Source organism: Oxyura jamaicensis, chromosome 2, assembly GCF_011077185.1.
Source record: "Oxyura jamaicensis isolate SHBP4307 breed ruddy duck chromosome 2, BPBGC_Ojam_1.0, whole genome shotgun sequence".
NCBI lineage: Eukaryota > Metazoa > Chordata > Aves > Anseriformes > Anatidae > Oxyura > Oxyura jamaicensis.
This window is the reverse complement of record NC_048894.1, coordinates 53,433,330-53,447,890: the sequence shown is the minus strand read 5'-3', so window position 1 is coordinate 53,447,890 and position 14,561 is coordinate 53,433,330.

Genomic DNA, 14,561 nt, shown 5'->3' with positions numbered 1-14,561 from the left:
ACATTTGTCTTACTAGTCTTTCACATATGTCTCCCACTATGTCTCTTACTTCACCATGGATATGATAGCACCACTGTTGTGATCAGGCATTGTCTAGACTTGCTGCTTCTACATCATCAGTGAAATGCATTAGTCCTCTTAATGCACTATTTTACTAACATTTTAAATCCTTGATCTAGTGTCCAGTAAGAACTATTTCAGCTTAATGGTGAATATTCCATACTATCTGCTGGCTTATTTTTTCCCTACTAAATCCAAATTACAAATACTTTTTTTCAGTCCCTAGAGATAGAAAGTATAGGGCCAGCTCTAAACTTTGCCCTGGAATGATTCCCAGAGATCAATATTCTTGAATAAGAAAGCCCAGACAGCCTGTATAGTAGAAGTATTAAAAATCCAGACACAGAAAAAAAAAATACAGATTTTCTAAAGAGGTGGGGATATTTGAGATTCTTTTTGTCGCTGTTTCTGCGTTTGGGGGAATAACCAAGTCATGAATCCAAGGCCTACTGTATCACCCACTGGGCTAGAAACTTAATTTTTATTTGACTTCATTATGTCAAATCACCAGATTCTAGGAAATGCTGCTTTAAGTAAAACAACAGGTCGTGCAAAATATGCGGTAAAATCACATGAACTGAGAACTAATTTTTACAAACAGAACACTTCATAGGAAAACAAACAGCAGCGTGAGCAGGTAACTAGATGTGTATTCTGACAGGTATTATTTAGTGTTGTTCCAAGCACTTTACTAGACTGTGTCCTTATTCAGTGAGTAGTTCATAAGAGAGGTCGGGTGTGTCAGAGAAGCCCCCATAGAGACAGAATTCCTTTGTTCTCTATCTCAAATTAGCTATAGTTAATTTGCTGCTGAGTAACATTTGCTACCCCCTTCTACCAAAAGTGTACTGAGCTGGTTTTGTCCATCTCCAAGCTCCTTTGCTCTGGGTGGGTGAGAAGTGGGGGAAAGTGAGATAGCCACTCAGTCCCCCCATTAGAACAGTTCACTCTGTCAGAAAATAAAGACCTTTACCTCACTATTTACACCATGCTTGGCCTTGTCAATGCTTAGTGTGCTTACTAATCCTAATATAGAAGGTAGTGGGGAAGTTCTGAATGTCAGTCTCTGAAATCTGTGATTTATTCTTGAAAGGTGCTGAGGTGTTTTATGCTTTTCCAATACAGAACTGGAATGCCACGAGCGATAGCAGTGTGAATTTTCTTCTGCTCCTTCAACCTCTCCCTCAGCCACGGACTTGGAAGACTGAGGATATCTCAGTTTTGCATCCTCCTGAAAACTGAGACAGCTGGCATGGATCCCTAGGTACAGTACATTACTTATATTAATATGCAGTTTTGTCAGCCTAAATTATTATTTTACAAATGATGACTGCCTAGATTAGGTACAAGTTGCTGATCAGGCACAGCAGCAAAGTGCCTAGCAGAGACATTTACCCTACTTTTCACCTTCTCCACGGCAAATGGAGAGCCACCTTTTTATTTTGCAGTACTCTGAGAGCTTCTTGAGAACAGCCACCTTTTCTGAAATCTGTCCTTCTCAATGTATGCTTTTCTTATACAGCTGTTGCAGAATTGTTTCTTCTGTTGCATTTAGAAGGGCTTTTCATTTTATAAGGACCTTAGCCTGATATACTTTGTGCAATGGCTGGCTTTTTTCCCTTACTTTTTGAATTACCATAATCTATGAATTATTTTCTTCTATGACAATAGAGCAACAAATATAAAGCCAAAAACAATTTTTGCCTTTTTAGCCAGATTTTTTTCCAGTCTACCTACTCCTGTTCCCCTTCAACTCGGTGAGTGTTTTGACAGTGACTAATGGGATCAGCACTTCACCCTACATTTCCAGGTTAATGCTTCACTTGAATAAATCTGGGCCAATGATTTAGGTACCAGAAACAATCTTTTTGTTTCAAAATCAGTTATTTATTTCATTTTTATTTTCTTGCTTTACTATATTTACTTGGGCTCTGTACATACTGCACCATATTTCTAGAAGCTATCATTTTCTTTGAAGAAGAATATTGTTTGCTCTCCTGAATAATTCATCTTGGAGTTCTCTTTTAATTCCCCATCAAACATGACATTCTTGTATCTTCATAAAGGAAAAGAAAGGAAAACTTCACTCTAAAGCTGATTTATGAATTAGACCATGAGCATTAAAAATACATAAAGTGTTGGTGTAAATAAGAACTTCAGCTTAGATTCTGGTTCAGTTATATCAGTACCTCTGAAACAATACCGTTGGTTCTATATAAATTTCCACTATTGTAATTTAGGACTGGCCCTGAGTTATCACTAAGTATGAAAAAATGATTTGATATTTCAATATCAGCTAATATGGCTGACAGTATACTATGATTTGAAGGAAAACAGAACTGCTTAGAACGCAATATAAATTCAGCAGTAAATAAAATACCATTTATAATATTGTGAAACAACCAAATAATAGTTGATAAAAAGATAATTTTATCCAACATCCCACATATCCTTCTAGGATAAAATGTAAAAAATTTAGATGTAAAAGAAAGAAACCAGAAACGCCTTCATAAAGAATCTGGGGACCACATGCACTTGTAAGGTCTTCTGTTAGTTTTACAGTTATGCATGTGTTGTAAGCAGCCCCAAGTCATTTTCCAGTATAAGATAAACTCAGGCGTTGCAGCTTATATAGTATTGTTTCAACGCTGTGTGTCTTGCTGTGCTTATAGAACATTACAGGGTATTAACCAAAACAGTTATGTATCGCCATGAAGGAAGTATTACTTAAAAAGTCAAACCAGCATTGAAGGCGCATATTGATCCCGCAATATATAAAAGGTTGTCGCTTGCATCTGAGCCGACCAATCCTGAATTGTCATCCTCTTCTAGCCACTAGCTGCATTCCACCTGTAATAATCAGCCAAACCTATCAGCTTGATTGAGTGGTTTGACTGTGGCTTCTGTGACCTCCTGTGTACGTACCTCAGTGATAAGCAAAGTTATGAGCCACATTGTGGGACCTCAGGATGCATTTCATCGGCAGCAAGGAATGAATTGTTGAGAGTTCTCTTGTATAGCACTGAACAAAAGGAAAATAAAATACACTGGAGAAACAGTGGAGTGAAATCTTTTAGGGAAACAGAAGAGGGTTCTCACATTAACATTCTTGGAACCGTAGGCTGATCTCCATCATCAGTTCTGGTGAGCAACGCATGTAATTCCTTCTTCCTGAGTCATCCATCAATATCTATAATGGTTCACCAGTGTTCATGTGATAACTTTTCAAAAGTTGAAATATCTTTGTAGTGTAGCTTTCCCAGGAATCCTCACTAGCAGATCTTCGTTCAATCTTTTTTTTGTTTTGTTTTTGTTTTCAGTGTTATTGAACAAAATTGGTAGAGAACCTGATGCTCCACATAGGGTTTTTTTTCAAGGTTGGTTTGGTGAGTGGTTGTCCTGATTTTTATTGTGATACATGTCCCCAGCCAAAAGGTTGCATATCTTGTGTGGTCATTGACCATTCAATTAATGAAAGCAGAACAGAAGGGCCTATTATTTGTTTGCTTTCACTAGTTACTTCATTTTTCACTCTCCTGTTGACATTTTGGATATCAGTTCTAGGACATCAATCACTACCTATTTAATTTCTTCATTTTCAGATATGCAAATATTAATTTTGTAAAGAATACAAACAAAACTTAGATTCATAGCTACCATGCGTATCTGACTGTTGGCTGAATGCCATAAAATAAGAGCATGAGAACAATTAACTTCATGTGTGAGCTAAAGTACGTATCTGCATATTCATGTTTTCTAATATTGACCAGGAAGAGGATAACGCTCAGATCCTCACAGATGTTCAAGTCTCTTACTCTTGCAAGAATGCATCTCAATATAGACACTAAGTAGAAGATTAGCAGTGCCAATGCAGTTTTATTTGTCCTGAGGCTGTTTTTAGAAATTGGAAGTTCATATAGGAACCTTTCTGAGCAAAACACCTGCTGATTTTAGTTCATTTTTTGTTTAAGGGAGAGCTCCAGGTTTAAAGGTCTGTTTGTTCCAGGATGATTGAAGTCAGCACAAGTTTAGCCATTGATTTGAAAGAGCAGGTGGCAGTCCTTATGGGCCTACTCCTGTTCCAGCTGAAGTCAACTGAGCTGCTACCCTTACTTGATAGGAGATAGCTGTAATTCAGCAAATAATTAGCAAAAATGTCAGCAAGAACCTCCTAAAGCCTTTGTGCAGCTGAATCAGCTCACCTCTGAAGAAAGCTTGTCTCCTTCTGATATTGGGGCTATTGACTGGTGCAGCTGCTGTGTGGGTGGGTGTGTGTCTTGCCCTGCCACCTCATTCACTGCCTGTGGATTTCACCTCCCACGCTCCACCTGCACAGGGCATGATTACTCAGTTTCTGTATGGCAGCAGAAAGTTCTGCCTGGTGTTAATACTTGGTTGAAAAGCAATCACGTTCCCTCTTTTTTAAAAAATACATTTTTGGGTGCTAGGGGTGCACTTCTATCTCCCCTTATGCAGTATTCATGGACTTCAGACTAGCTGGAGAAGTGTGATTATGTGCAGAATGATAAGAACAAGTGAAGCAGTATTGTATTACAACTGGTTTGTCATGTATATGACATGTATATGATGCTTCACATATGAGTGATCTAGTTTGTATAAGGATTCCAGTACTAGTAGTCATAATGGTTTCATCTCTGTCGTTGTCCTACACGTGGAATTGCAGTGTGTCGTTAAAATATCTCTTAGAAATATCTCTTTTTCTCTTTTACTCTTTTTCTTTGCTAATGCTTTTTAGGTTGGACATCTATTTAAAGCAAATAATCAGTTTAGTTTTTCTTTAACTTCCCTTTATTTACATGATATACACAATATAAAATATGTATATAGTATATGTGATATATCATATGATATATATTATGTATAAATATCTGTCACTGAATCACAGAATTGGTCATATTGGAAGGGACCTCTGGAGATCATCTAGCCCAACCCCCCTACTTTTTCTTAGCTTCTTAATTTCAGCAAGGGAGTCCGTTCGTGCAGTTCCTTCTGCCTTATTCAAATCTTTTTTTGTTTGTTTGTTTTCCTGATGTAGCCTTAAAAACATGAAACCAGGAAGCTATATATAAAAATATATAAAATAGATAAAATAAAAGCACATTCTACAAAATTTAACATAATTTCATCTGAAAGAATCATCAGGAAGTTCAACAGTGTAGCAACTATAGCTCCTTTGAAATTAATAATAATATGATTTATATCATCTACAGCTCTGTATTTGAGTTATCCTGTGTTTCTTTAAAATCATTACTCTGAGTTTTTCCTCTTTAAAAACTGGTTTGACCATTCTGTATGTAAACCACACCCTGAAAAACCGAAAGACTTTGCACACATAATTTAAGATTTAACCTAGTATCAGGGTTAAACCTGTTTCAGTCTGTCATTCTATTGCTGAAAGTGCTGTGGAACTCAAGGGTTTCTATTTGGTTGTTTAGCAAATTAGTTTATTATAATCTGTCATGGCTTAGAACTTGCTTCCCGCAGTTGGAGGTGTATAGTGTGCTTTTATTCCACTAAAAATACTTGTTAAAAAAATCACAGACTTTTTTTTTTTTTTTCTTTTCAAGTGCATTGAATGTGGCAAAGAGAGCTGCTTGATAGCTCTGTAAGGCACACTCTCTTGGTTATGCTCAGAGCAGACAACAGACAGACCTCCTCCCATAAACCCCAAAACGTGCAGCCTTTCACCCAAGTGCAGCTGCTTTTATGTGCTCTTGCTGAGGCTTTCAGCAATGCTCACAGTTGCTGACCGCCAGGAACGAGAGTGATACCACTCCTGATTGCTCCTAGACTCCTGAAAAGGTTTTGTGGGAACTAAAAAAATGACTTATTAATTCATTTTGCTTTAGGCTATCATGATGCTATAGTCTGAAACACCCCTAGCTTTAGAGCTGCAGAATCCCTGGGAAGTTCAGGAACCTGACTGTGTGGTGACCTTTTCTGAAAAAAGGTCAGCATGCCACATACAGACTTGCCAAGTCGACTGCTTTTCCCTGTAGACTAGTGCTTTGTGGTCTTATCCGCAGATCTGTTAGGAGACTTGGCCAAGCTACTTTTTGTTGTTTCAGGCACAAATTGTTTGTTGAATGGAGCTTCGGACTAGATAAGAGTGATTTCAATACAACGGAAGTAAATGTAGATGTAGAATTGAAACTGCTTACAATTCACCCTGTGGCTCCCTCTACGTTATCTCCAAATTTTTACAATTTTAATGCAGATTTCCTAAATTAATTCATAGGACTTGATTCTGTAAAATCTCTCTCTCCCATTTTTTTTTTCCCTCTCTCTAAGTTGAAAGGGGAGTGGGACTTATTTGGTACATTGGTACGTTTTGGCTCATCTTCTAACTGTCTGAATTAGCTTGGGATCAAAAAACAACCTCATTACTGCCACCTCATTATTGCTACATAATTGTTTCCTGTGCCAAAGATTTTTTGAGCATGTTTGTTACTTCCTTTGTGTCAGGGGACTTTTTTTTTTTTTTTTTTTTGGTACAAAATCTATGCAGGCCACCACTAGGTATTTTAAATACAATCACAGATTGTTTTGTCAGTTGGGGAGGGCTTTGGGTGGCAGTTTTGCTTTGATAGTGGCTTGGGGCTTTTTGATTTTAACTAAAAATTTAAATTTGGACCAGAACAAATATGTTCTTCCCATCCTCTTCAAACTTCTGTTTGTGAGATAAATCATAATTAATTTTGAAAACACTGCAGAATGTGAAGATAGTATTGTATTAAACTTCTCTGGTATTCTATTTTTCCCTACTTTCCTTTATCTCTAGATGAGGTTGTTTACTGTTTAGGGCAATAATTATGTCTTTGGGTAGTATTAATCAGCTAATATATTTTTGGAGACCGTGATATAAGTATTTCTGTTAATATCTCAGAAGTAGACTCTTATCTGTAACAATTATTTTTACCTATTAAGTGTTTCAGGTCAGATTGTCAGTTCTTCTAGGTCACCAGACCTGTACAGAAAGCTTCAGGGATCTGCTGATTTATAGCTGCTACATGTCTGTCACAGCATTCACGCAATTGTTTGAATTATTTGAAATATAACCTCCAACTAGAAATGTGGACGCTGTTAATGATTTAAAACTTTATTTATGTGACTGTAGCAAAAATATATGCCAATCAACAGCGGCTTCTATATTGTATATTGTCAGGTCATTGTCCAGTCACGCTCACAAAGCTTCCCCAGTAGACACACAATTCAGATGTGCCGTTGGGAAGCAGGGGCTCTGAGGCTGTGCTGGTAGGCATCACTGAGCCATGGACTGATCTGAGTGCAAGATGTTATTCTATTAATTTTTTATTAACTACATAGGAAGCCTCCGTCAAGATACTTACAGCAAAGTCTGAATGTGTCAAATTCCTGCGTGAGTCACAGACCAAATGCTGTGGATCAAAAGCTCAGTTGTTGAACTTTGCATTGGGCTTTATAAGAATAACTTGCACTTGAGAGCCTCAGTCATACCTGTCATGCTGCGGGCTCGGCATTCAGATGGCTTTGCAGTGTTACAGCTCAGCACAAATGTATGTATTTAGAACGTGTTATGTGGTTTATCAAATAACTCGCTATCAAACCTGCATATCAGTAACTATACAGGTAGTGAGTAAAGCTCACATCAATGGAGAAAAAAGCAGTGGAATACATGCTAGTTGTTTTATGATACAGCTGGCTCAGCTGGCTCAAATCAAGTTTTATGATACAACTGGCTCATCACTTGTTTTATGCTACTTTTCTCATTGAGTTCCATCTGTTTCAGAAGGGTGACGGATCTGAATTTGTGGGCCTCCTGTCCTTTGGTATTATCAAAAGGACATAGTGAGGTATTTTGGGTCTGGCAGCACTACTGGCTATTTTGGCTGGTGGTGTGTGGGATAAAATGGGATTGCCCGTTACCAGCTCCATGGGTGTGTTGTAGTAGCAAACATTTGGTCGTCTCTATGGGTTGTACCTACCAACAGGACATTTGGGGTACTGTCCTAAAAAGAGGAAGGAGACTAGTAATGATGCATAGCCTAATGCTTGTATTTACACAAGTGCTGCGTTTGAATAATAGAGGGAATGTTGGACTTTACAGCATGATCCTTGATTCTGAGGCTATAAAATTCTGGTACAGGAAGAACTGAGACTTTCTAACCATCATTTTGTTTATATGCAACAACTTTTAAAACATTTTCCACAACTTTTTAAATAACCCACCTTTGCTATGACTACTGACTTATAAAAAGCCTGCTAACTTATTTTGTCTGCGTAACAGTCATTTAATAGACATTCAGTATTGGTCCACTGTCTTAACTAGCTAAAAATGACCGTTAAAACTGCAATAATTCCAGCTCATCACTCAAGTATTTTGAAAGAATTTATATAATCTGCACTTCTCTTAAAACATCCTTTTTTTTCCCTTTACAAGAGCACCCACCACACAATGTCATTGGACAAACTCAGTGAAAGCTACAAAAGGATAAATATGACCCATTGATTCTAAACTTATTTGAAAGTCCCTTCCTCTACACAGTCCTCTGAGGTGTTTGGGTTTGCAGCTTTGTGGTACCACACCTGTGTTTGTTCCGTGCTGAGTGCATCTTTTACATTCCATGCGTTGTCTGGTTTTTAATCCACATGTAGATGCGTGCACATTTATTCACACTGTGGTGAGCAAAAGTCCTCATAAAGTAGAAAGATATACTGTGCAACACCTTCATGGAGAGGGTGTTCTGGCATTGGAATGGGCTGCTCAGGGAGTGGTAGAGTCCCCATCCCTGGAGGTATTTGAGAGGTGTGTAGACATGGCACTAAAGGACATGGTTTAGTGATAGGAACTGGTAGGTCAGGTTGATGATTGGACTTGGTGATTTCAAAGGTCTTTTCCAACCTGTGTGAGTCTATGATTCTATAACACAGTAGGAATGTTGTAGGAAAGTCTATGTAGAAAAGGCTTTTAGTCAGCTGTGTTCACTGAAGTGTGTACAAGTGAAAACAAGCAACTTTGTCTCAACACTAAAATAATCTGTTGATTAAAAGAAGATACCCAGTATGCAAAAAATACTTGTGTTTTATGCATAAAATGAATGTGTTACATACGTGTTTGGTATTCCATAGCGTATGTGAGATAAAATTCAGTATGTAATTACGTGAAATTGTTTACTATATTTGGTTAATTCCTTCCATTCTTTCATACCTTAGTGTTCAATGATAGGGATTCAAGTCTGTAAGATCTGTTCTTCACTTACAATGTGTGACTTTTAGAGTTACAAATGTTCATTTGCAAAAGCAACATGGAAATATGTACCACATGTAATATAAACATTGTACAGCATCTACACAGTGTCAGCTCAGTTAACTAGATGCTGACACTAGATTTATTGGAAGATGAGTGTTGAAAATTAATCTAAACAAAAATAATAGTCCTCCCATGCAAGCCCTTAGAAGACCTTGTGCACTTCATTCACCCTCCTAAATGAACATTTAAATGGATTAAAATGGACTACATACTTATGCAATATTGCTGTAAGGATTTTTTTTTTCAGTGAAAATATCTTTTCAAACGTGGAGGAATGTGGTGGAAGATACTCCTTCCATTTTTCATCTCCGCTTAGACAATTTTTCCTTCTTTAATGAACTATTTACTGGAGATGCCACTTTTTACAATAGACATATTTTGATAATTTCAGCTACAAATTTTCACAAAATAAATCCATCTCGATCCTTCTGAAATGGAAACTAGTTAAAATATATCTTGAATATTTTCCTCCAGTGGTTTCAAATGGTCTATTTAAATGCAGGCTATTCTTACTAATATTCCTTACTGACAATCTTTGATATCAGAATCTAAATTTATATCTTTCAGGCTGCTAGAGATTGTTCTGTGAATTAGCAACAGAGTACCATTGCTGCTGGTAAAATACATTCGTAATTTATTGTGTTGCTGTATTGCTTTTATGATAGTCTCTATGAACTATCATCAGGACTTAGTTCAATTTTAATCAGAGATGCAAAATCTGGCAATCCCTGTCTTATATTTCTATTCAAAAACAAACAAAAAAAGGGTGGAAAACATTTTACATATAATAAAACAAAGCTAGAATCACAGAATATCCTGAGTTGGAAGGGACCCACAAGGATCATGAAGTCCAACTCCTGGGTCCCCAAAGGACCAGCCCAAAATCAGACCATGCGTCTGAGAGCATTGTCCAAACACTTCTTGATCTCCTGCAGGCTCGGTGCTGTGACCACTGCCCTGGGCAGCCTGTCCCAGTGCCCGACCACCCTCTGGGTGCAGTACCTTTCCCAAACCCCCAGCCTGACCCTCCCCTGTCCCAGCTCCATGCCGTTCCCTCGGGTCCTGTCGCTGTCCCCAGAGAGCAGAGCTCAGCGCCTGCCCCTCCGCTCCCCTCGTGAGGGAGCTGCAGGCCGCCATGAGGCCTCCCCTCGGCCTGCTCTGCTCTGGGCTGAACAGACCAAGGGACCTCAGCTGCTCCTCATATGTCTTTGCCCTCAAGACCCTTCACCATCTTTGTAGCCCTCCTTTGGATACTCTAATAGTTTTATATTCCTCTTATGTTGTGGCACCTGAAACTTCACACAGTATGTGAGTGAGGCCTCACCAGCGTGGAGCAGGAACTAGATGAAGAATCCCCAGAAGCAAGCTTTATCTTAGCTGAGCTAGTCCGCCTTGCCTCCTTTTACAAGCAGCCAAAAGAAGCTCCTTCAAACAGTAGCTTGGAGGATCTACGTGTCTCTTGGCCAGGGAGCAAGATAATTTTCCCAGAATAAAGTCAGGCCTGTGGAAATGACTTTGCTTTTTCTCTGTGAGACACAATTCCTGCTTTGAACCAGACTACAGCATTCAGCACCCATAAAATACCATATAGAACTGTAGTGTTCTATAGCACTTGTCTGATGACTGAAGGAATGTGACAATAAGAGCGGTATTTTTTGTTTGTTTGCTTGTTTTATTTTTGTTTTAAAGAGGGAAAGTATTTGATCCCATTCTTGCCATTTAACTTGATGCAACCCTAGATATAGAAAGTGATTCTGTATTTTGCATACTGGATATATAAGCCCATTCTCATTTCTCACTATCAAAGATATCTGGTGATCTCATGTGGAAGGTAGAGAGTGCTGTGTCACAGTCACCACATTTGGTTTCTTTGGAACTAGGCAACCTCAGCTTAGTCTAATCCATACAACAACATTTCTTATTAATAGGGTTCTTTTTTAGAGTATTGATAGTGCTTGGCAAGTATGGAGAGCTGCATGTGCTAGATAACTGCTGAGTTAATTGTGGAATTTGATTCTCCTTTATTTTATGAGCCGACTTGGAGATTCTTTCAAGAGCATTAGAGGGGCTTTTTGGAAGCACCACAAACCAAACTGGGGAGGAACTTGGGTAACAGTCGTGTGTGTTCTGAAGAGCCCAAAGCTGTCCTGACTTCATCCACACTCATGCTTGTTGGTAAATGTTTGATAATGCATTTTATTAAAATCATCTAATCTGAAGGCAAGACCACATGAACTGATCCAAAGTTCTTTGAAGGTATCTGAAGAACTTCAAATTATTTCCCTGTACAGTGGAGATGGCCACTGTGGCAGGGGAACAGTTTTTAGGCAGTGTGAAAGTGTCTGTGACTCTCTTTAAAACCTTTCTTCCAGTCTCTCTTCTACTTTATCCTGTCAATTTTATGCTCGCTTCTGTCCTGACCACTGTAGTGACCAAATCAGTTCTTAAACTGCAAGCACCTCTTGATGTTTTTCAAAGCCTCAACACACAGTTCCTTTTTCATTCTAACAATTCAGAGCAAGCAAATCCAGGAGTCCTTTTTTCCTCTCCCTGTGCCAGGAGTTTAAGGGAAGAAAAGAAAAGAGGATGAGGAGAGGTGCCATCCTCCACAGTGGCGGAGGAGGGTTTCTTCCTTAGGCAGTTTCAAACAGGTGCTCCTTTCTGCAGAGTGTTTATAAATGAGATTTTTCTGATTTTGTAACCTATTTCAAAGTAAGTGGTAGATGTTGGTAGATGTTGACACATTTTGTCTTTGCTCAACTGTGGACAGTGGGCACTTGTTGCTGAGAAAGTGCTGCTTCACCCAGTCCACTCCAGTGGGTAAATCAGCTTCTATCTGGATTTTATAAAAAGGGTCTTTTTTGTTTTGTTTTGTTTTGTTTTGTTTTGTTTTTACTATCCTTCCCCAAACCTTCAAGAATGTTTATTCAAATGACATTGTTGAAGGGGAGCTTGTAGTAGACCCAGTTAAGATTATATAACATTTAAGTACCTTCCCCTGGCCAGATTTTCATTTGACTTTTGCCAGAGTTAGGAAGGAAAGGAAGTCTAATAGCTTTGAATTTAATTTTCAGTAAATTTAATTAGATGACAACTAGATTTTCCTATAGCCATACAGGTTTGGTTTAAACTTCTGAAAAGCCAAGATAAAATGAAAGCATTACCCACTGCTTAAAGGGCAAAACATTGCATGAGAATAACCACCAAGTGTGTGTCTAAACAGTCATTTACACAGTGTCTACAGTTTATTTCTTGACCATGAAAGTCAAAGGATTCACATGTACTGAAGTATGTTTCTTAAACATACATAAAGCCTTTTCCGTGTCAGTTCCAGAGACTGCAGTCTACAAAAGCAATGTAATGATCAGGACACTGATGAGCAAGTGATTCTAAACTTAAGTGATTCTAAACTTAAGGTGAAATTTCTTCTAAATTTCAGAACCTTTGCACACACTGTAGGGGCTTGGGCACTATTTAGAGGACAGAGAGCATGATACATGGGATCTGTGAAAGAGCAAGAGGTGAGATTTGATTATTTGATCATTGATCATTGTACTTTTGCCACCTTGAGGATTTAGTGGCATGCCCTCCTCCTGTTCCCTTCCTAGCATTCACCAATAGCCAAAAGAAATGAACAGTTTTGTGCAAATCTTGAGAGGATTCAGATGAGATTCCTATTAGGGCAAAAAGAGGCTTGGAAATCTGCTGTCAACCCACCAGCCCCCAGAAACACTCCAAAGTGACGTATTCTAGGGGAGAGGGAGAATGAAAAATATCTAGAGTACCAAATGTGGCAGCTGGAAATGATTTAAAAAAATACACAAGATGAGTAGGCCAGTAATGTGAGGGGTAAGAGAGGCAGCTGGGAGATTTAAAAGGGAAGGCCTGAAAGCAGCTGAAAGATGCCAGCAGTCTGTTAAAGAGAATGTCGGAGAGCTAAGTGGCTGTGTGTGTGAAGAGAAAGCATGCCACAATGATAAGAAAAACAGCTGGAGAAAAACAAAATCTCCAAGCCTCTGAAACAGGAATGGATATGCAAATTCTACTAATGCTATTGAAAGAATGAATGAATTTTTTTATTATTATTATTTTTTGTCTGCTGCCGTACTTTCATTGTTTTCTCAAATGAACCTTTCCTCTAGAATCCCCAGGAGTCCTTTGCTGCTGCCTCCTCCTCCAATTGATCTTTGGGTTTTTCATTATTTCCTCCTCATAAAATAGGTCACTCTGAAAACTACAGTTTATTGTTAGTAGTCTCTTAAACTACTATTTTAACAGTTTATCTTTTCACTTCCCGACCTTATCAAGGCTTTCCCTGCCTATTATTCAGAATGTGGAATCCTTTCAGAGGAATACCATTCTCTGTGAAGAAAATGTGCTGGTAGCAGTTGATTTGAATAGTTCAAAATCTCATTCTGGGTAGGACCTATTAGATTTAGATGGCTTTGTATTCCAGAGAGCTAGCTGGAGGAGGCACATTTGGCAGGCTTGAATGGTCTGAAAAACAGTCTCTAGAATTTGGCAGGGTCTAAAACAGGCTTGTAATAAGAACTTGGTGACTTTGGAAAATAAGCTATGAAAATGCACAATGGGGCAGATTTTCGAGGCTTTATGCATTACAATTGCACATGTATTTTATTATACATACAGCTTATAATTTAATTCCATACATAAATAATAAAGCACCTGGTCACATACTTGAATTCAATTTGGGTGTGTGTATCAGTGATGTAAAGGCATATGCCAATGTCTGTATAGAGTAGCATGTTCTTTACCTTTGAAATTGTGGCTCTGCTGTTTCTCAGCTGTGAAAGCAAGAAACAGTACGTGTATACATTTTTTTTTTTTTCCTAGATCACAAAGAGCAAAGAGCTTATGTGAAATGAAGAGTACTGGAGAAGATCTTAATACATTCTGTCCCATCAAAAATTGAAATACAGCAACATGAAAAGAGCAAGCATGCTGTCTAGCCTCTCTGAAGCTGTTTGCTAATGACCTCAATGAACTAGAAAATGTTAGAGAGCGTAGTCTCCGCTTGAAGCCTGAGAGGGGGAAAATCACAGGCAGAGAGGATGGAAAGAAAGTGAAAGAGGGAACAGAGGTAGTCAGTAATTATTTTTCAGCAACAACAACAAAACCCTAATCAGGCAGCAAATTTTTGATGGCTTCCATGCTGCCTGACCTATGCTGC